At 47.8% G+C, this 21,999-nt stretch overlaps 3 non-coding genes and 2 pseudogenes across 3 annotated transcripts; all 5 read right to left on the reverse strand.

Moving 5' to 3' along the window:
* Nucleotides 1–467: 467 nt before the first annotated feature.
* On the reverse strand, nt 468–654 carry LOC142654407 (U2 spliceosomal RNA). Its single transcript, XR_012849028.1, has one exon. It is a non-coding gene; the product is annotated as a U2 spliceosomal RNA (small nuclear RNA).
* A 5,536-nt stretch (nt 655–6,190) lies between these two features.
* On the reverse strand, nt 6,191–6,292 carry LOC142654493 (U2 spliceosomal RNA; annotated as a pseudogene).
* A 1,282-nt stretch (nt 6,293–7,574) lies between these two features.
* Nucleotides 7,575–7,745, reverse strand: LOC142654368 (U2 spliceosomal RNA; annotated as a pseudogene).
* A 6,200-nt stretch (nt 7,746–13,945) lies between these two features.
* On the reverse strand, nt 13,946–14,136 carry LOC142653350 (U2 spliceosomal RNA). Its single transcript, XR_012848286.1, has one exon. It is a non-coding gene; the product is annotated as a U2 spliceosomal RNA (small nuclear RNA).
* A 1,282-nt stretch (nt 14,137–15,418) lies between these two features.
* Nucleotides 15,419–15,610, reverse strand: LOC142653943 (U2 spliceosomal RNA). Its single transcript, XR_012848778.1, has one exon. It is a non-coding gene; the product is annotated as a U2 spliceosomal RNA (small nuclear RNA).
* Between the last annotated feature and the right edge of the window lie 6,389 nt (nt 15,611–21,999).

Genomic DNA, 21,999 nt, shown 5'->3' on the forward strand with positions numbered 1-21,999 from the left:
TGAAATGTAGGGACGACAGTACATTCCATCACATCCACCTAGTGTACACAGGTAGGTCCATTGTGGCGGGTAGGCGGCTGGCTGCTTTAATGGCTGTTTGCTGTTCCCCTACTCCACTCCACTCCACTATTTGACTGTGGTGCTGCATCAATCAGTGGCTGGCTCAGGTGCAGCTCTTTAACTTACCTAGGAGGGAGGGAGGGAGGGCGGAGAGAAGACAAGGAAGGTGAATGAGCTGTTCCAATGTGAAATGCCGGAAACACAGAAACACAGAAGACACACACACACACACACACAACAAGAGGTGGCAATGTATTCATTAATTGCATTTAATAAATGAGCTCATTATCACACATGACTGTACAAATGCATTGTCCAACAGGTGTTGAAATAATGGGATTAAAAGGGGAGATCCCTTCAGAAAGACAGAAACAATGGCAAAGAGAAAAAACACTTTTGGAATCTGATTTTAGTCAACAGGTCCTGGAAATACTGCAATACCAGGTCAATGCGTGGAGTGGACAGAGCAAGCTCTATTTCCATCTCCCTGTTCTAAAAATCCATTTAATATATGGTCCCCAGATAGGGGACGTATCAGATATTAAACTGATAAGAACAGATTTTTGATTGAAAATTGCTTTATTGACAATCAATCGTCATCATACAAACATTACTGCGACGCAGCGCAAGCCATGAAGCAGCAAATAATAAATAATAACAGTCGTCAAACATAACATGACAGTATAATACACAGTACAGGCTAGCCTATGCTATACATTACACCACATGCTACACTAACATTCTTGCATTCACTAAAGCCAAACAACAAAGCATTACAGACAAGTGATGGGATAGGGGAGTGGGTAGGAGGGGATAGGGAAGGGGGAAATCACAGGCCCGAAGCTTTATTGAAAGACAACACACAAGAAGGGAGAGTGGGGGGAAGGGGAGTATCAGTCCTCTTCCTCATCGACGTCCGGGCTGTCCCAGGTGGAATAGTCTCTGAGCAGGCTGTGGATCAGCCTGCGGCAGTCCTGGACGGACACACTCTCTCTCCGCAAAATCAGACGGTTCCTGGCGAACCATATAGCGTCCTTAAAGCAGTTCATAAGGCGCCAGGCTTCCTGGATTGCTCCATCCGTGGTATTCCCAGGAAATAGTCCATAAAGTACCGAGCGGTACGACAGTCTGTTCCTGGGTACTGAGTCCTTGAGTTCATGTTCCAAGGCTTTCAACAGACCCTGTGCAAAGGGGCACTGCCAGAAAATGTGCAAAGATGTTTCCTCCGTGAAGGGGCACCTGGGGCAGTACCGGGTCTTGCACAGGTTGCGGGCATGCATGAATGACCTAAGAGGCAGTCCTCCCTGGATGGCCATCCATGAAATGTCCTTGTGCCCGTTGGTCAACCTGCCAGATGACACGTTAGTCCAAACAGTCTCCAACGTGTCGGCATGAAGCCCTGGAACAGACTCCAGTGAGTCCTTTGCTCTGATGTGCTTGTGGATCGTCTTAGGTTTCCACAAGTCGGGCTTAAGACCCTCCAGTTGATGCTCCCTCACAAACCGGACGACATCTCCGTAGAACCAGGGAGCGTGCCAGTTGTAAGGGAAGGAGCTGTCCCACTTGTCCCAGCCAAAACCTCGCCAGAGGGGAAGGAGGAAGTAGCGGGACATGGCCTTGCCCGCAGAGCCGTTTGCTGTCCTCAGAGTCCTACGAACACAGTCACATACAAAAGCGATCCGCAGCAGAGTGGGAATGTCGGGTATACCCTTCCCACCTTTGCGGGGCTCCTTGTACATAACAGTCCGCTTTACTCTGTCCATTTTCGAGCCCCAGATGAAGCGAAACACAGTCCTGGTAATGGCCCTCGAGACGGTGGCAAGAGGGGGCCATGCCTGTGCAGTGTATTGTAGCACAGGCAAGACTTCGTTACGCAGGACCATTGCTTTGCCCTCAATAGTGAGTTGTCTGAGGCTCCACAGTCCGATCCTTTGGTTGACTTTGGCCAAGCGTTCTTCCCACGACTTTAGGGCTGCACCTTCCTTACCGAACCAGACTCCCAGAATTTTGATGAAGTCCGGCTTGATAGTAAACGGGAAGGAGGCAGGAGAAGGCAGGTACCACTTTCCGAAGAGCATGGCTTCCGACTTCCCGCAGTTGACTTTTGCCCCTGAAGCGCGTCCGAACTCCTCACAGGTCTGGACGAGTGCAGTCACCGAACTCTGGTCAGCGCAGAAGACGGTCACGTCGTCCATGTACAGCGAGCATTTGACCTCGAAGTGTCCTGGACCTGGTGCGGTGATCCCTCTGATCTCTCCATTCTGCCGGATAGCCTCTGCGAAGAGCTCTATAACACAAACAAAAAGGAGAGGTGAAAGAGGACAGCCTTGTCTAACCCCCGACGATACAGGAAAGGGGTCAGTCTTCCAGCCGTTCACCAGCACCGAGCTGTAAATGTCGCAATACATCAGGTTAACATACAAACAGAACAACCTGCCAAGCCGCAGCCTACGCAGAGCCTTACCCATGAATTCGTGAGAGACCCGGTCAAAAGCCTTCTCCTGATCCAGACTGACCAGGGCCGCGTGTGTACGGCGGCTTTGCATGTAATGCACCGTGTCCCTCACCAGGGCAAGACTGTCGGCCACCCTACGGCCAGGAATGCCGCAGGTTTGGTCCGATCCGATGATCTGTCCGATGACAACCTTCAGTCTGTTGGTCAATACTTTGGCGAGGATCTTGTAGTCCACGTTCAGGAGAGAGATGGGACGCCAGTTTTTCAGGTCACATCTCTCCCCCTTCCGCTTATACAGGATCGTGATCATGCCTTCTCTCAAGGACGGTGGCATTCTACCCTCCACCACCATCTCCTCATAGAGCTCCAGCAGGTCCGGACAGATCAAGTCCCCCAGCGCTACATAGAGCTCTGCTGGGAGACCATCACTGCCCGGGGTCCTGCCGGGTCTGAAGGATTTAGCGGCAGAGAGCAGTTCCTCCACCGTCAGGGGTACGTCCATAGCCTCCGTACCTGCAGGATCAAGATGATTAGTGATACCTGACAGGAATTTATCGGCGGCTTCGGGGTCAGTGGTTTTCCGGGAGTAGAGGCTTCGGTAGTAGTCTGTGACGACTCCCATCACCTCCTTCTTCCCAGAATGCATGTTTCCGGTCTCATCTCGGAGTTCCTTCAGGGGCGTGTGGCCGGCATGGAGTTTCCTGAAAAAGAACGAGTTACATTTCTCACCCTTCTCCAGGTTCTCCACCTTGGAACGAAAGATAATTCGCTTGGATTCCTCCTCAAAGTGCCTTTTCAGGCCCTTTTTGGCTTCCTCCAGCTCCTTCCTGACGTCCCAGCCGCATTGAAGGAGGTCTTGCAGGGATCGCAGCTGACGCTGCATCTCTCTGAAGTCTCTCTTCCTCTCACACGCCTGTTGACGACTTTTTGCCTGAAAGAAACAACGAAATTCAACTTTAACATATTCCCACCAGTCACAGGTTTTGTCAAAGAAAACTTTATCATTCCTCCAAACAATATAGGCGTCTCTAAGTTCCGCCAGTACCTCCTCTCTTTCCAGCAGGGCACAATTCAGCTTCCAGGAGCCAGGGCCGGGAGGAAAACCGTGGCCGATGGCACCCTGGAAGAGAATGGCCCTGTGGTCAGAGAAGAAGCAGGGGATCATGGAGTGCCCATGCTGCTTGACTGCCCGGGAGGTGAACACAAAGTCAATCCGAGAACGAAGTGAGCCATCGGGTCGGCTCCATGAATAGTTCACAGAGCCGATCCCCATGGAGCCCACAACGTCCTGCAAGGATGCTTCGGTTACCATCTCGATAAGCAGTTTGGAACTGACATCCAGCTTGATTGAAGTGCCGGAACTTCGTCCATCCTCTTCGATGGGGCAGTTGAAGTCCCCGGCCATCACCACTGCCCTAGTGGTGGCGAGCTGGGTCCGCAGGGTCTGGAATAGTTCCAGGCGCTCAGCCTTCATAGGGGGAGCGTACACGTTGATGAGCCTAATCGGCTCTCCCGCCCAGGAACCGTCTACGACCAACAAGCGGCCGCAGACGAGCTCCTGGACAGAGTCAACAGTAAATACGCTTCCCCTAATCAGGATGGCAACCCCTGCAGACTTACAGTCGCCCCCACCAGACCAGTAGGACGGGCCATGGGTCCACTGCCTGGCCAGGTGATGATATGACCTGGAAGAGGGGAGAGTACATTCCTGCAGCATAAATATATCACTCGACTGCTTGGAAAGAAAAGTTAGCACCATCTGACATCTAGTCCTATCTCTAACACTCCTCACATTGAGGCTAAAGATGTTAAGTTTAGCAGCCATGGGGGAGAATAAAGAAGGTTAGTGCAAACGATACACCTTAGTTACCAGTCCGGTCGGGCGGATCCTCCTCGCTTGGTGGGTCCGAAAGATCCAGCAGGCCCTCTGACAAAAATTGTTCCAGGATTGTAGCCACCTGGATGTCTGTTGTGAAGTCGATGACCTCAGGTTCAGACACGAGTTCCTCCACCATCTGCTCCATTTCCTCCTGCTGCGCAAGGGAATCTTCGCAGATTTCCACGACTTGTCGCTTTGAGGACTCAGCCGCTGGGCTGTCCCTCACCTTTCTCTTCCTCTGGATGGCACCTGAGGAGACAAGAGGGGGAAAATCCTCCAGGGAGAGGACTCCAGCAGCTGGAGAGGAAGATGTTAGTGCTGCTGGAGCTGGGGAGAAGGGAGGCTGGGTTGGGAGAGGTGCAGGTGACAGGACCACTGAGATGGGTGGGTAGGAGAAGGTGAGAGCCTCAGTGGGGGTGACAGGGGTAGGGGACGGGGGGGTGGGGAGGGCCGGGCGAGGGAGGGTGGGAAGGGTAGGGCGAGGGAGGGCCGGGAGAGGGGGGGGAGGGACTGTCGTCTTCTTACCATCCTTCTTTTTCCCGGTCTTCTGTGCCGCTGGAGCTCTGGCTGGGGCGGGGTTCCCTCTGGCTGGAGCTTTCGCTGCTACAGTTGCCCAGGATCGATCCCTCTTCGGGCAGTCCTTGTAAGAGTGGGCTGCTTGTCCGCAGAGGTTGCACATTGTCCGTTTCGGGCAGTCTTTGGTCTCGTGTCCTGTTACCCGGCAGTTCTTGCAGGCGTCCTCCTTGCAGTCCTTCATCGAATGACCCTTCTTGCTGCATCTCCTGCAGATCTGCGGCATGTCCGGGTAGTAGATGAGGCCGTAGGAGTTGCCCAGCGAGAATGACTGGGGCAGGTGCTGGAGGCCGTCTTCCGCGCTTGAATCCTTGTTGAGTCGGACGATTACCGACCACTTGCCAGTCCAGAAGCCGAGTCCGTTCAGGATGTGGGTGGGTTCCCTCACCACTGTGCAGAACCGCTTCAGGAGCGTGGTGATGTCTTTGCCGGGGGTGTGTGGGTTCCGCATTGAGACCGTCACCCGCCTTTCCTCTCTTTGGACAGGGCAGTTGCCCACAAAGCGAGAGAAAGGGGATTCAGGCCTCGCCGCTTTCACCATCTCCCAGTACCTTCTGCAGATGTTGATCGAAGCGAAGGTCACGAAGAACATCCCGGTCATGAAGGCCTGGATGCTGATGGTCTCCGGCTTAGCGAAGCCCTGGTCCAGGAGCATCTTCTGGCAGAACACTTCTTCCGTCATGTCCGGCACTCTCCCGTCCACCTCCTTCAGCTTCAGGGCCACCGTCTGCTTCATCCAGGGCTCCAGGGTTGGAGCAGCCTGGTTCGGCTTCCTGGTGGCCTGTCCGCTTGAGGAGGCTTCAGGAGGAGATGTCCTGGCCTGGGCCGGCTCACCTGGTCCATCAGCCTTCTCCTTCTGGGTGGCAGGGTTGCTGGTTGAGGCCATGGCTTCTTCCAGCTGTTCCTGTCGCTTGGGGAGGATCTTCGATAGCTCTTTCCCGAAGGGGGCGGAGCTATGCAAATCTTCTCCTTGCTGGCCGAGGTTCTTCCACGAAATTTCTTCCGCAGCGGTTCCTCGTCGAGCTTCTTCTTCTGCGGCCGAGCTTCTTCGAAGATCCCCTTCAGCAGCGGCTCTTCTCCGAAGTTCTCCTTCTTCTTCCCGGCAGCGATCTCCCGGAGCTTCTTCCTCGATGGCGGCTTCTCCCTTCTGGATCGTCGTCTTCGCTGGTTCTTCTCCGCAGTTCGTCGCCGGCTTCGTCTGGAACGCTCTTGGATCGCTAAGCTAGTGTTTATAGCCCCCAGTGGTTCTCCGAGCTATCTATCCTTACAAGGACTGATAAGAACAGATACTACACTTGATCTTAGCCAAAAGGCCGAGAAGCGATAACCCGAGCGGCCCTTGCCTTGCCCGAGCCTGTCCCATACTGCTGTTCACCCCTTGCAGCGATTCAGCCTACTCCTAGGCAATTCCATGGGGCCCTGCAGGCTCACACACATTTACAGCTACTAAGCGGGAGGTGAATAAAGGCCGGAGAGGAAGCCAGACAGGATTTGCTTCTTTTGCTTGCACCACAATGCAGTGCTGAAAGAGGAGGAATCTACATAAAAACGCCTTCCTGGCAACGCCCAAATGCCCTCCTGCCATGCAGATAAACACTGGCAGCGGCAGCAAGTGCATGCCCACAGCCACCCCTTGTTCCTTCACACCTTGTATCAGCTTTAATCCAGTCCTGTGCTGCCTGCTGAGCAGCACTGAACAACACTGCCTGGGCCCAGGCTTTTATCTCTGAGGCAGGCCCCATTATGATGTCAGAAAGCTGGCTCTGGAATCCTGAGGGCTCCACTATGACACGTGCAAAGTTCCGTCTGAACTTTATATAAGACTGTGAGGCTCAGTCAGTCACTCAGTGTTGCCTGAGAGGGCAACACTGCAACAGCCGGCCGCCAGGCTGTCTTTTTTTTGCACATTTATTTGCCTCCAGGAGGCCACAAGAGGGAGACAAGGGACTGCAAAATGGAAAATAGGCATCCACCAACTTTACAGACAACTTCTCTTTGCTCCTACAACCTCCATCCTTGCACAGTTTGTTATTCTTCCAGGTAACATAGTAACAAATCCAAATTGCTGCTCTCTTTGTAGGCAAGCAAGGGTTTGTTGCAACTGCAATTCTTACTTCTTCTTGAAATGTAGGGACGACAGTACATTCCATCACATCCACCTAGTGTACACAGGTAGGTCCATTGTGGCGGGTAGGCGGCTGGCTGCTTTAATGGCTGTTTGCTGTTCCCCTACTCCACTCCACTCCACTATTTGACTGTGGTGCTGCATCAATCAGTGGCTGGCTCAGGTGCAGCTCTTTAACTTACCTAGGAGGGAGGGAGGGAGGGCGGAGAGAAGACAAGGAAGGTGAATGAGCTGTTCCAATGTGAAATGCCGGAAACACAGAAACACAGAAGACACACACACACACACACACAACAAGAGGTGGCAATGTATTCATTAATTGCATTTAATAAATGAGCTCATTATCACACATGACTGTACAAATGCATTGTCCAACAGGTGTTGAAATAATGGGATTAAAAGGGGAGATCCCTTCAGAAAGACAGAAACAATGGCAAAGAGAAAAAACACTTTTGGAATCTGATTTTAGTCAACACATAAGGGAAGGGTGCACCGGTCCTGGAAATACTGCAATACCAGGTCAATGCGTGGAGTGGACAGAGCAAGCTCTATTTCCATCTCCCTGTTCTAAAAATCCATTTAATATATGGTCCCCAGATAGGGGACGTATCAGATATTAAACTGATAAGAACAGATTTTTTTTTTTTTTTTTTTTTTTTTTTTTTTTTTTTTTTTTTTTTTTTTTTTTTTTTACATTTTAATTTTTTTAGTTCTTATTCAGCTATTTCTTATAAAATCTGCGAAACAGAAAAAAGCTTCAGTTCAAACATCTTCCAACAGGACGTTCCAACTTCTTAAATTCCACCAGCTTGAGGCTTTTGGACCCACTCTCTTCCTGTCCAACAAATAGAAGACGTAAATTTCACTTAGGGCCAGCTTTATACAGTCTTTCTCGGAAATGGTGTCTCTTCTGAACAGTAAGATGTTGCGCACCTTCCATAGGGCATTTTTTAAACAGTTCAAGATAATCCACAACACTCTCTTCTTCTCTCCCACAGGATGCTTGAAGTCTCCATACAGCACCACTTCATGGTTCAGGAACCTTAATTCACAGGTAAATTTCAGTAGAATGCCAACAGTTTTCCATACCTTCTGAGCATAGGCACAGTTCCACATTAAGTGCATGACGCTTTCTTCTCCAGGACACCCAGCTCTTGGGCATCTTGGAGTGGAGACGAGCCCTCTTCTATACTGAAATGCCCTGGTAGGGAGACTTTCGTGTAGAATCATCCAAGACAAGTCTTTAAGAACATTTGATAGGTAAGGAGCGTTGGTGTTTCTCCATAGCTCCATAGACTTTGATGTTGTGAAGTTACTCACATTTGTTGTCTCTTGGTGACTGTCCAGCAACATTCTCAGCTTTCTGGCATTCTTAAGATGTTCCTGTTCCATACCTTCCAGTTGGTAGACACGGATGGTTCTTTCCAAACATACATACTGCACAGGTGGTAGCAGCAGGGTAGGCTTTGTAAGGGGCAGCTCTATCCACTTTCTCTTTCTGAACACGTGTCCAGCGGCATACCTTAGAAAATAGGCCCAGGTTTTATTCGTCTTGATGTTCTTGAAACACAAGGAGAAATACTGCAGATATAGAAAGCGTTTAAAGAAGATAATCTCCTTTCCTCCATTCTTCTTCTGCTTGTACATTATCTCTCGTCTAACTTTCTCCATTTTTGAATTCCAGATGAAATGGAAACATATCCTTTGGAGTTCCTTAAGACGATTTTCGCTTGGTAGAAAAACCTGGCTCAAGTACAACAGCAGAGGTAGTACTAGTGCTTTGATGACCAAGTTCTTCCCTTCAATTGTTAGCTGTCTGAGTTTCCAAAACTCAATCTTCTTCTTCACCTTTTCACTTATCAGCTCCCAGCTTTCTTTTCCATCATTCTGGGGCGTGAATATGACACCAAGAATTTTGATTCTGTCGCACTGGGTATTGACCTCTGGTAAGTCGAAATCCCTCCATTCCTTCAGTGTGAAGCAGTCGCACTTATTCTTATTCAATCTGAATCCTGATGCTTGACAGAAGAAGTCTGTTAGCAGTAGCGCCCTCCTCACAGATTGTTTATTGGAGCATAAAATATTGACATCGTCCATATAGGCACTTACTTTCACTGACTGCCCACCTCCTCCTGGAATCGGCACCCCTCTAATGATCTTCTCTTTCCTCAACAGCGTGAGCAGGGGTTCGAGGACACAGATGAAGAGGATGGGCGACAGGGGGCATCCTTGTTTTACCCCAGACATCAGATCCACTTTTCCAGACAAGAAGCCATTAATGGTAACTTGGCTATAGGATTCTTTGTACAGTAATGCGACTTGTTTGATCACGGTCTCAGGAAAATTCATTTTCTTCAGCACAAGCCACAGAAACTCGTGCGAGACTCGGTCATAGGCCTTCTGAAAGTCCAGTGACAACACGGCCAAATCTTGCTTTCTGTCTTTGGAGTACCAGATGCAGTCCCTGATGGTATTTAGGTTATCTGCGATACTTCTACCCGGTACCCCACAAACTTGGTCTTGGTGGATGACCTTGTCGATGTGTTTCTTAATTCTATTGACCAAGATTTTGGATAACACCTTGTAATCGACATTGAGGAGGGTTATTGGCCTCCAATTTTCAAGGCTGGTCTTGTCTCCTTTCTTGAACAGCAAAGTAACTATTCCTCTCCTCCATGACTCAGGTAACAGCTCGCTCTTCATTGCTGCTTTGAAGATCTCCAGCAGGTCTTCCTTCAGAGTGTTCCAGAATGTTGAAAAGAACTCCACTGATAGACCATCTGATCCTGGAGCCTTCCCTCTTGCGAAACTCTTGATTACACTCAGGAGTTCTCCCAAGGTAAGTTCCTTGCATAAGTCTTCTTTCTCAGCTTGGCCAAGCTTAAGTTCTAGCGCTTCTAGGGCGTGTGAGACATAAGACATATCTATCTTCTTTTTGTCAAAGAGAGACTGATAGAATTTCTTGGCCTCTTGAAGCATACCTTCTTTGCTGGTTTGACCAGCGATATTGGTCATGATATTTTTCTGTTCCATACTTTTCTTGAAAAAGAAGCGTGAACATTTCTCGTTATTTTCCAACTGTTGCACTTTAGTATTAAAGATCACTTCTTGTCCTTTTTGATGGATGACCTCTTTAATTTCTTTTTTAATTTTTCCCACCAGGTCAGCGACATCAACACCAGCGTTCTTCAAACTCAGGTAAGTCTGTAATTTTGTGTTGAGTCTCTTGTACCACCTTTTCTTCTCTCGGGCTCTTTTAATCCCATAATCTAAGAAGAAGTTCTTGATCTTCTCTTTAGTATTGTCCCACCATTCTAGGATTGATGGAAATTTTCCTTTAGCAGTTGCCCATTTTTTGTAGGCTACAATGAATTCCTCCTGCATCACTTTGTCTTCCAGAAAGCTGGTATTTAATCTCCATACTCCTCTTCCTCTTTCATTTGCAGGGATATGAATAGTTGCACTGAGCATTTTATGGTCAGAGAAGATATTGTCTTCAATCTTAATGTCCACTGGCTTCATATTTTTCGATGTGAGTACATAATCCAGTCTGGACTTGACTGTAATGTTCTCCCAGGTATAACCTGGTTCAGACCTCTTCAGACTCCTCCATACATCAGACAATTCAAAATCGCAAATGAAATTTTTCCACTGTTGCACGGTTTTATCTACTCTTCTTGCAGCACCTCCAGTTCGATCTTCACTTTCGAGTGCACAATTGAGATCACCTGCTACTACAAGCGATGTTGAGCCGGCAATAAATGGCTGGATATCTTCAATCAATTCTGACCTTTCATTAGTATCAGGTGAGGCATACACATTGAGGAGTTTCACTTCACTCCCATTATAGTCAACAATAACTAAAAGCGCCCTCCCGGGGATAAGTTCAACAAAGGAAATAATTCGGCAATTCTGCCCTTTCAATAAAACACCTACTCCTGTTGACTTATTTGAATTTTCGCCTGACCAAACCGATTGTCCGTGAGGCCAACTGTCTCTCAGCTCTTTATAGTCCATACTGTGATCTATATCACATTCTTGCAGAAAAACAATATCAAAGTTCAATGTGCTCAAAAACGAAAAAAAGGCAGCCCTTCTGGCAGAGCTCCTCACACTCCTCACATTCAGCGAGAGCAACTTCAGACAGGACATCATTCAGACTTCATGATGACCCATCAGAATCAGAAAGTTCAGGAAGTATATCCCCCAGGCTTGGAGTTGCGAACTCCTGGATATCCATGGTGGGCTGGATAGGTTGAGACATCTCAATTGCCGATACTGGTTGCGGTGTCTCCATTGCCAGCACTGGCTGTACGTCTTTTAATTTTGCCTTCATAGTCTTTTTCGACTTGACACTACTAGACTCAGCCGACTCAACCTTTTTCCTTTTTCTTTTCTCCTCCAGCTCCATCACTTCACCCCAGTCATCCTCTTGGCCATCAGGAAGACCGGGAGAGCGGACATCAGTCACACGAGAACCGCTAGATGGCAGACCCTTGGCCTCGGATGGGACATCGGACTCTGTAACTGCTACAGGACCTGCCACCATTACGGAAGGACTCAGGATAACGGATAGGTTCTTTTTTCCCTCTGATACTGGGGCCACCTTCCGTATGAGGCCAGCAACAGATGGCCCAGCAGCAGGCTCCTTGGATAGAATAGTCAGTCCAGGTTGTTGTTGAGCTGACGCTGCAACCTGCGCCCAAGTCTTTACCCTATCTGGGCAATCTTTGAACGTGTGTCTCTTCCCACCACACAGATTACATGTGATCTCCTCCTGACACTCGTCTCTATTGTGGCCAAGTTTCCCACAGTGACTGCAGAAGCGTGTGTCAGCCGCCTCTGCTTTGCATCCATCTGGCTTGTGCCCAAACTTCCTACATTTCCTACAATAGGAGGGCATATTGTTGTAGAACAGATAGCCTCTGTCACGGCCAATGGTGAAATTGGAAGGCGGGTGGTGAACTCCCCCAATCCCATCTGGGTCTGCTCCAAACTTCACCAAAAATTTGTATTTGCCTGTCCATAGGCCAACTTCGTCCATCACCTTCTGGCCATTTTTAATGTCCGTACAATACCGCAGCAGGAACCGAGCAATATTGTCCATGGTGACATACGGATTGTACATGAAGACAGTCACATACGCTTCACCATAGGAGTACAGCAAGGTGAATTTAAGTCCTTCCAGCTCTGGACTCCCCTCTTTCAATTTCAGAGTCTGGTAGAAGTTCTGGCAGGCAGCTGTTGTCTCCAAGACCAGGATATAATAGTCTTTTGCCGGATGTTGTAGGCAGAGAATGTCATTCTTTTCTACCAGAAGAAGTCCAAACAGGATCTCTGTAGCCAGATGTTTCAATCCGAACTCCTCCCGATAATTTTCTCCAATATCAATTCGGATGCCGTTCTTCACAAAATTTTGTCCACGCTCCAGGAATCGGATTCGGCCATAAGAAGCCATATTATCTGTATCCCTGTCTGGGAACTCAGTCGATCGCCTTCTTGTTCTCCGTGGTCTTCCCCTTATAGCAGCATAGAGCTTCAGACAGTAAACTGCCAATGCTCTAAGGCCAAGGGCCGAGCGGCCCTTGCCTTGCCCGAGCCTGTCCCATACTGCTGTTCACCCCTTGCAGCGATTCAGCCTACTCCTAGGCAATTCCATGGGGCCCTGCAGGCTCACACACATTTACAGCTACTAAGCGGGAGGTGAATAAAGGCCGGAGAGGAAGCCAGACAGGATTTGCTTCTTTTGCTTGCACCACAATGCAGTGCTGAAAGAGGAGGAATCTACATAAAAACGCCTTCCTGGCAACGCCCAAATGCCCTCCTGCCATGCAGATAAACACTGGCAGCGGCAGCAAGTGCATGCCCACAGCCACCCCTTGTTCCTTCACACCTTGTATCAGCTTTAATCCAGTCCTGTGCTGCCTGCTGAGCAGCACTGAACAACACTGCCTGGGCCCAGGCTTTTATCTCTGAGGCAGGCCCCATTATGATGTCAGAAAGCTGGCTCTGGAATCCTGAGGGCTCCACTATGACACGTGCAAAGTTCCGTCTGAACTTTATATAAGACTGTGAGGCTCAGTCAGTCACTCAGTGTTGCCTGAGAGGGCAACACTGCAACAGCCGGCCGCCAGGCTGTCTTTTTTTTGCACATTTATTTGCCTCCAGGAGGCCACAAGAGGGAGACAAGGGACTGCAAAATGGAAAATAGGCATCCACCAACTTTACAGACAACTTCTCTTTGCTCCTACAACCTCCATCCTTGCACAGTTTGTTATTCTTCCAGGTAACATAGTAACAAATCCAAATTGCTGCTCTCTTTGTAGGCAAGCAAGGGTTTGTTGCAACTGCAATTCTTACTTCTTCTTGAAATGTAGGGACGACAGTACATTCCATCACATCCACCTAGTGTACACAGGTAGGTCCATTGTGGCGGGTAGGCGGCTGGCTGCTTTAATGGCTGTTTGCTGTTCCCCTACTCCACTCCACTCCACTATTTGACTGTGGTGCTGCATCAATCAGTGGCTGGCTCAGGTGCAGCTCTTTAACTTACCTAGGAGGGAGGGAGGGAGGGCGGAGAGAAGACAAGGAAGGTGAATGAGCTGTTCCAATGTGAAATGCCGGAAACACAGAAACACAGAAGACACACACACACACACACACAACAAGAGGTGGCAATGTATTCATTAATTGCATTTAATAAATGAGCTCATTATCACACATGACTGTACAAATGCATTGTCCAACAGGTGTTGAAATAATGGGATTAAAAGGGGAGATCCCTTCAGAAAGACAGAAACAATGGCAAAGAGAAAAAACACTTTTGGAATCTGATTTTAGTCAACACATAAGGGAAGGGTGCACCGGTCCTGGAAATACTGCAATACCAGGTCAATGCGTGGAGTGGACAGAGCAAGCTCTATTTCCATCTCCCTGTTCTAAAAATCCATTTAATATATGGTCCCCAGATAGGGGACGTATCAGATATTAAACTGATAAGAACAGATACTACACTTGATCTTAGCCAAAAGGCCGAGAAGCGATAACCCGAGCGGCCCTTGCCTTGCCCGAGCCTGTCCCATACTGCTGTTCACCCCTTGCAGCGATTCAGCCTACTCCTAGGCAATTCCATGGGGCCCTGCAGGCTCACACACATTTACAGCTACTAAGCGGGAGGTGAATAAAGGCCGGAGAGGAAGCCAGACAGGATTTGCTTCTTTTGCTTGCACCACAATGCAGTGCTGAAAGAGGAGGAATCTACATAAAAACGCCTTCCTGGCAACGCCCAAATGCCCTCCTGCCATGCAGATAAACACTGGCAGCGGCAGCAAGTGCATGCCCACAGCCACCCCTTGTTCCTTCACACCTTGTATCAGCTTTAATCCAGTCCTGTGCTGCCTGCTGAGCAGCACTGAACAACACTGCCTGGGCCCAGGCTTTTATCTCTGAGGCAGGCCCCATTATGATGTCAGAAAGCTGGCTCTGGAATCCTGAGGGCTCCACTATGACACGTGCAAAGTTCCGTCTGAACTTTATATAAGACTGTGAGGCTCAGTCAGTCACTCAGTGTTGCCTGAGAGGGCAACACTGCAACAGCCGGCCGCCAGGCTGTCTTTTTTTTGCACATTTATTTGCCTCCAGGAGGCCACAAGAGGGAGACAAGGGACTGCAAAATGGAAAATAGGCATCCACCAACTTTACAGACAACTTCTCTTTGCTCCTACAACCTCCATCCTTGCACAGTTTGTTATTCTTCCAGGTAACATAGTAACAAATCCAAATTGCTGCTCTCTTTGTAGGCAAGCAAGGGTTTGTTGCAACTGCAATTCTTACTTCTTCTTGAAATGTAGGGACGACAGTACATTCCATCACATCCACCTAGTGTACACAGGTAGGTCCATTGTGGCGGGTAGGCGGCTGGCTGCTTTAATGGCTGTTTGCTGTTCCCCTACTCCACTCCACTCCACTATTTGACTGTGGTGCTGCATCAATCAGTGGCTGGCTCAGGTGCAGCTCTTTAACTTACCTAGGAGGGAGGGAGGGAGGGCGGAGAGAAGACAAGGAAGGTGAATGAGCTGTTCCAATGTGAAATGCCGGAAACACAGAAACACAGAAGACACACACACACACACACACAACAAGAGGTGGCAATGTATTCATTAATTGCATTTAATAAATGAGCTCATTATCACACATGACTGTACAAATGCATTGTCCAACAGGTGTTGAAATAATGGGATTAAAAGGGGAGATCCCTTCAGAAAGACAGAAACAATGGCAAAGAGAAAAAACACTTTTGGAATCTGATTTTAGTCAACACATAAGGGAAGGGTGCACCGGTCCTGGAAATACTGCAATACCAGGTCAATGCGTGGAGTGGACAGAGCAAGCTCTATTTCCATCTCCCTGTTCTAAAAATCCATTTAATATATGGTCCCCAGATAGGGGACGTATCAGATATTAAACTGATAAGAACAGATAAGGTTTCAACAAAGTTTTTTATTGGCAAAAATAATATATTTTACAGACTTTTTTTTAAAATTGAAACCACAAGATAAAATCAACAGCATAATACATGAATATTCATACATTTAAATGAATACAAAAGTAATAATAATAAGACCATTAATACAGATGTTATAATAAAAGTACAGAACAATAGCAGGATAAAATTTATACAGGGCATAAAAGACATAAAAGAATAAAACCATTTTTATTTACAATGTTATGGTATTCCACATTTGCAAACACCACATGGATGTTGCTTCTTTTACCCCTAGCTGCTTTTTGTCCCTAAGATAATAAATATACATTTCACTTAGGGCATATTTCACACAATTTTTAACGTCAATAAAATCATGTTTAAAAAGCAGAATGTTCCTAACCTTCCAAATGGCATTCTTAAAACAGTTTAAAATGATCCAACAGACCATTTGCTGTTTAAAACTTGGGCAGTTAAAAAGACCATAAAACACGTATTCAAATTTAAGATCTTTAAGACCGCAGGCCCATTTCAGCAATGGGCCTACCTTCCTCCAAACCTCCTGTGCATATGGGCAGTTCCAAAACAGGTGCATTATCGTCTCGTCGTCACCACACCTGTCTCTCGGGCACTTGGCTCTCGCCACCAGTCCTCGCCTATGCTGGAATTCACGAGTAGGGAGGCACTGGTGAACGATTGCCCAGGCAAGGTCCTTGTGCACATTTGCCATAAATTTCCCGAAAACGTTCCGCCACACCACCTTGGACCTTGCCTGTGAGAAATTTGAAACTGCCAGTGTATCCTCCTGCCGCCTACAGGAGAGTGACACTTTTTTCTGGTCCCCCAATATGTCAGGCTCCAATTCTTGGAGACCTAGGAGCCTGACAGTTTTTTCGAGCACCGCATATTGTTTTGGGGGACACAGAAGCACAGGAGAATTCAAAGGGACACGAAACCATCGTTTAAAAATCATGCCCGTAGCGTACTTTAAAAAGTAGCTAAAAATACCATCAGAATTATACATTTTAAAACAGAAGCAAAAGTATTTAATGTAAAAGAAGTTAAAAAGGTTAGGAACATCTCTCCCGCCATTGTCCTTACATCTGTACATAAAATCACGTTTTAGTTTTTCCATTTTGGAACCCCATAAAAACATAAAACAGATCCTGGTCACTTTTTTAATATATAAAATTGTTGGAGGGAAAACCATAGCTACATAAAGCATTATGGGTAATAAAACAGATTTAATTATTAAAACTTTTCCCTCCATGGTGAGATTTCTCAAATTCCACATTAAAACCTTTTTTTCCATTTTGGCAATTACTGAATCCCAATTGGGTCTCCCATCGTTTTCTTGATTAAAAACAATTCCTAAAATTTTTATCTGATCCTGCTGCATGTTAACTCCTGGTGTCACAGAGGAATCCCATACACCAGTATAAAAACAGTCACACTTATCAACGTTTAATTTAAAACCAGAGGCTTCACAAAAAAAGCCGGTGTTCCTCAATGCCCGTCTCATAGAAGCGGCGTCTGGGCATAGGACGGTGGCGTCATCCATATAGCCTAGGATTTTTACCTGGTTCCCCCTTCCTCCAGGTATGGGCACGCCTCTGATGACTTTATCATCTCTTATTAGGGTGAACAGAGGTTCTATGGCACAAATAAAAAGGAGCGGAGACAACGGGCACCCCTGTTTCACCCCTGATAAAAGAGGAACACCTTTAGTTAAAAATCCGTTGATAGAAATTTGGCTAAAACAGGATCGATATAAAAGCTTAATACGTGTTAAAATAATTTCAGGAACAGCCATCTTTTTAAGAACCATAAAAAGATATTCATGGGAGACCCGGTCAAAAGCCTTCTCGAAATCTAAGGATAAAATAGCAAGGCTTTGACCCCTTTCTTTAAAATACCAAATGATGTCACGTAAAATATTCAGGGACTCAGTAATTGACCTCCCAGGTACCCCACATACCTGGTTTGGATGGATTAATTTATGAATAAAAGGTTTAAAACGGATTGTTATTAGTTTAGCTAAAATTTTACAATCAACGTTTAAAAGAGTAATAGGGCGCCAGTTTTTTAACTGGTCCCTCTCACCTTTTTTAAAAATTAAGGACACAATCCCCCTCCTCCAGGAAGGGGGCAGCTCTTCAGTAATAAAAACTTCCTTATACAATAAAAACATGTCATTCTTTAAAATTTCCCAAAAAGCATGATAAAATTCGATGGGCAGACCATCTTCCCCAGGAGCTTTCCCATTAGAAAAACTTTTAAAAGCAAATAAAAGTTCCTCCAAGGTAATATTACGGGATAAAACTTCCTGGTCTAAAATATCTAGCTTGGCATCAAGGGAATTAAGAACATGTTCTAAAAAGGAAGGATCAATATTTTTCTTGTTAAAAAGAGATTGGTAGAAATTAAAAGCAGAATTTAAAATGCCGACCATAGTGGTTTCTCCTTCAAGGTTTAAAATGACATCTCGTTTATCCATTACCTTTTTGAAGAAGAACCGGGAACACTTCTCGCCATCCTCGAGGTGCTTTACATGTGAATTAAAAATTATTTGTTTCCCTTTCTCTTCTATGGCATATTTTATTTCAGCTTTAAGATTTAAGATATCATCATCAACATCCATACCAATCTCCTTCAATTTAAAAAGTACATGTAAACGTTTATTAAGAACATAAAACCATTGTTTTTTCTCTTTTGCTTTCTTCTTACCTGCTCGAATAAAAAAAGCTCTGATTTTGGGTTTAATGCCCTCCCACCAGTGTAGCATAGGCTGACTGGGCGCTCTATGGGACTGCCAACACTGGTAGGTCCGCACAAACTCCTCTTTAATGATGGGGTCCTCCAGGAGTGTGGTGTTTAGTCTCCAGGGACCCCTACAAGCTTTTTGCTCTCCCTCTAGCTCCAGGTGCACTGAAAGGAGCTTGTGATCAGATAAAATATTTGTTAAAAGCAAACATTTTTTGGGAATAAAACTATTAGAAGTGAAAATAAAATCAATTCTGGAGCTCACTCTTCCATTGGACCAGGTGGGGCCTGGGTCCGCAGGCAAGAGTTCCCTCCAGCAATCTTTCAATTTAAAATCACCAATAAAATTCTTGAGCAGGTAAGAAGTACGGTCAATTTTTCGATTAAAATCCCCACCCTGGCGGTGTTCTCCATCTCGCACACAGTTAAAATCACCACCCACCAGCAGGGGGGTAGACCCAACACAAAACAATGGTAAAATCTCTAATAGTTCTGCCCTCTCCTGTTTGGTAGGAGGGGCATAAACGTTTAAAACACGAATTAAAGTTCCATTAAAAAGCAAATGTATTAAAATAGCTCTGCCGGGCATGATTTCAGTCACTGTTTGGATGGAGATAAAACGACCTCGGCAGAGCAATCCAACCCCCGCAGAGCGACAGTCATTTCCACCAGACCAGACTGAGGGGCCTAGTTTCCAGTCCATCTTTAAATCTTGATATTCCAAGTCATTAGGGATTCCACATTCTTGAAGCAGGCAAAGGTCAAAGTCCACAGTCTCTAAAAATGAAAATAAAGCAGTCCTGCGGACAGGGCTCTTTAGGGACCTCACATTTAGTGAGGCGACTTTGATAGGAACCAACATAGTCTTAGTTGAGGTCAGGGTCCGAACCAGAAGAGTCGTACTCGGAGATCAGCTGCGAGTCTGGACCCCCTTTTTGAGGGGTCAATAAATCTTGGATGTTGGTAGGGTCAGAGCCAGATACGTGGGCGGCTCCAACCCCCACACTGCTCTCATCCGAACTCCGATAGGCAGCTTTCCTCCGAACTCCGGACTCCTCTTCCTCTCGCTGTCTCTTTGCAGAATGGCTCCTATCCATCTCCTCGAAGTCGCTCTCACCCATCTCTGGCCCCTGGCTGAAGATATCGCTGATGTCCTTCCTGGGCAGCTGCACAGGGGCCTGTGAGGTCCCATCGCTCTTGGCAACCTTTGCCTGCTTACGGGGAGCCTTCATCGCAAGCCCCTCCACAACCGCAGTGGAGGAACTTTGCTCCGACCCCCCCGTTGACCGGAAATGGTCAAAACGAGGCTCCAATCCAGCATATTTTAGGGTTTTCTTAATGGAGCCCTCGTCTGACACAGAGTGTCTCCGCTCCATGCCCACACTCTTGGGACAGGCGTCAGGTCCTACTGCAGAACCTACGGAGCCACGACGCCTGTCGCTAACCACTGCCTCAACAGGGTCCACTGCAGGCGGAGCAGAGGACCTGTTTGCAGAGGTGCCGGTCAACTTATGTCCAGCAGAGTCAGAATTCCTCCTGCTCTGCCTGGACCCGGTGGAATCCCTATGGCCGTCCCTCGAGGCTGACATCGGTGGGCCCCCCGATGGAGCTGTGAAGGACTTTGGCCTGGACCCCTCAGTCGTCAATGCTCGTTTTGGGGCATTACCAGCGGCGTCTGCACATGTTGCAAACTGCCGCTCTGGCCCTGGTCTGGGTGGCCCAGATTTCGCTCTGCGGGGGCAATCTTTAAAAGCATGCCCAGTCATGCCGCACAGATTGCACAACACCTCGGAACTGCATTTTGCCGCTACGTGTCCAACCTGGCCACACCTGTTACACTGCACCACATGGGGCCGGTCACAATGTTCTCTGGTGTGGCCATATCTCAAGCAGTTCCGGCAGGCTATTGGCATCTGGGGGTAAAATAGGAATCCTCGATTCTTCCCAATGGCAAAGTTCTGGGGTGGGTGATGTAAGCCTCCAATGCCATTGGGATCCTGGCGGAACTTCACCCAATATTTTCTTTTGCCATTCCAGAAGCTCTGGGTGTTCAAGATTTTATGTGAGAAGCGGACCTCCCTGCAGTAACGACTGAGGAAGGTTTCAATGTCACACTCTGAGACAAATGGACTGAACATGCACATCACGAGCGGGACTTCTTCCTCCCCGTAGAGGAATAAAAAGTTCAGTCCATTTAGCCGCTCCTCACTCTGGTCCGCATCAGACAATCTTTTGTGCATGTTGTCGCAACATGCCGCGGCCGTAAAGGATACGGTGTACCGACCGCGGCTTTCCTGGTCGTTGAGACACAGGATGTCCGCCCGCTTGAGCCCCAGGAAGTCCAGCAGAATCACCTCCACAATGAAGCGAAGGTTCTTCCGCTGGCGATGGCCTTCTTCCACCTCGATGCGGACGGACTGGCGCAACCGGGTGTCCCCGGATGCAAATCCAAATGTATATGGCATTTTCAGTGCCTGGGGGCTAAGCCTGTCCCTTATAGCAGCAAGGGCTCAGATTCCACAATTAAGTGGAACCCTCCCCCAAGGCCAAGGATTAGGGTACCCCAGACACCTACGAAGCCCGATAAACGCCCTCGGAACGCTCTTAGAAAAACGCCTCAAGGCCGGTTGACCTCTTGGGTAAGGCGCGATCGCAACTCGTTGTCCGGGGGCTAAGCCCACTCCCCAAATAGCAGCAAGGGGGTGAAGTCTCTCTGTGAAAAGAGACGATCCCCCAAGGCCAAGGAGCAGGGTACCCCGGACACCTCCCAACAAAACCAGATGCAGAAATACTACACCTGATCTTGCCAAAAGGCCGAGAAGCGATAACCCGAGCGGCCCTTGCCTTGCCCGAGCCTGTCCCATACTGCTGTTCACCCCTTGCAGCGATTCAGCCTACTCCTAGGCAATTCCATGGGGCCCTGCAGGCTCACACACATTTACAGCTACTAAGCGGGAGGTGAATAAAGGCCGGAGAGGAAGCCAGACAGGATTTGCTTCTTTTGCTTGCACCACAATGCAGTGCTGAAAGAGGAGGAATCTACATAAAAACGCCTTCCTGGCAACGCCCAAATGCCCTCCTGCCATGCAGATAAACACTGGCAGCGGCAGCAAGTGCATGCCCACAGCCACCCCTTGTTCCTTCACACCTTGTATCAGCTTTAATCCAGTCCTGTGCTGCCTGCTGAGCAGCACTGAACAACACTGCCTGGGCCCAGGCTTTTATCTCTGAGGCAGGCCCCATTATGATGTCAGAAAGCTGGCTCTGGAATCCTGAGGGCTCCACTATGACACGTGCAAAGTTCCGTCTGAACTTTATATAAGACTGTGAGGCTCAGTCAGTCACTCAGTGTTGCCTGAGAGGGCAACACTGCAACAGCCGGCCGCCAGGCTGTCTTTTTTTTGCACATTTATTTGCCTCCAGGAGGCCACAAGAGGGAGACAAGGGACTGCAAAATGGAAAATAGGCATCCACCAACTTTACAGACAACTTCTCTTTGCTCCTACAACCTCCATCCTTGCACAGTTTGTTATTCTTCCAGGTAACATAGTAACAAATCCAAATTGCTGCTCTCTTTGTAGGCAAGCAAGGGTTTGTTGCAACTGCAATTCTTACTTCTTCTTGAAATGTAGGGACGACAGTACATTCCATCACATCCACCT

Source organism: Rhinoderma darwinii, chromosome 5 (genome assembly GCF_050947455.1).
Source record: "Rhinoderma darwinii isolate aRhiDar2 chromosome 5, aRhiDar2.hap1, whole genome shotgun sequence".
Taxonomy (NCBI): domain Eukaryota; kingdom Metazoa; phylum Chordata; class Amphibia; order Anura; family Rhinodermatidae; genus Rhinoderma; species Rhinoderma darwinii.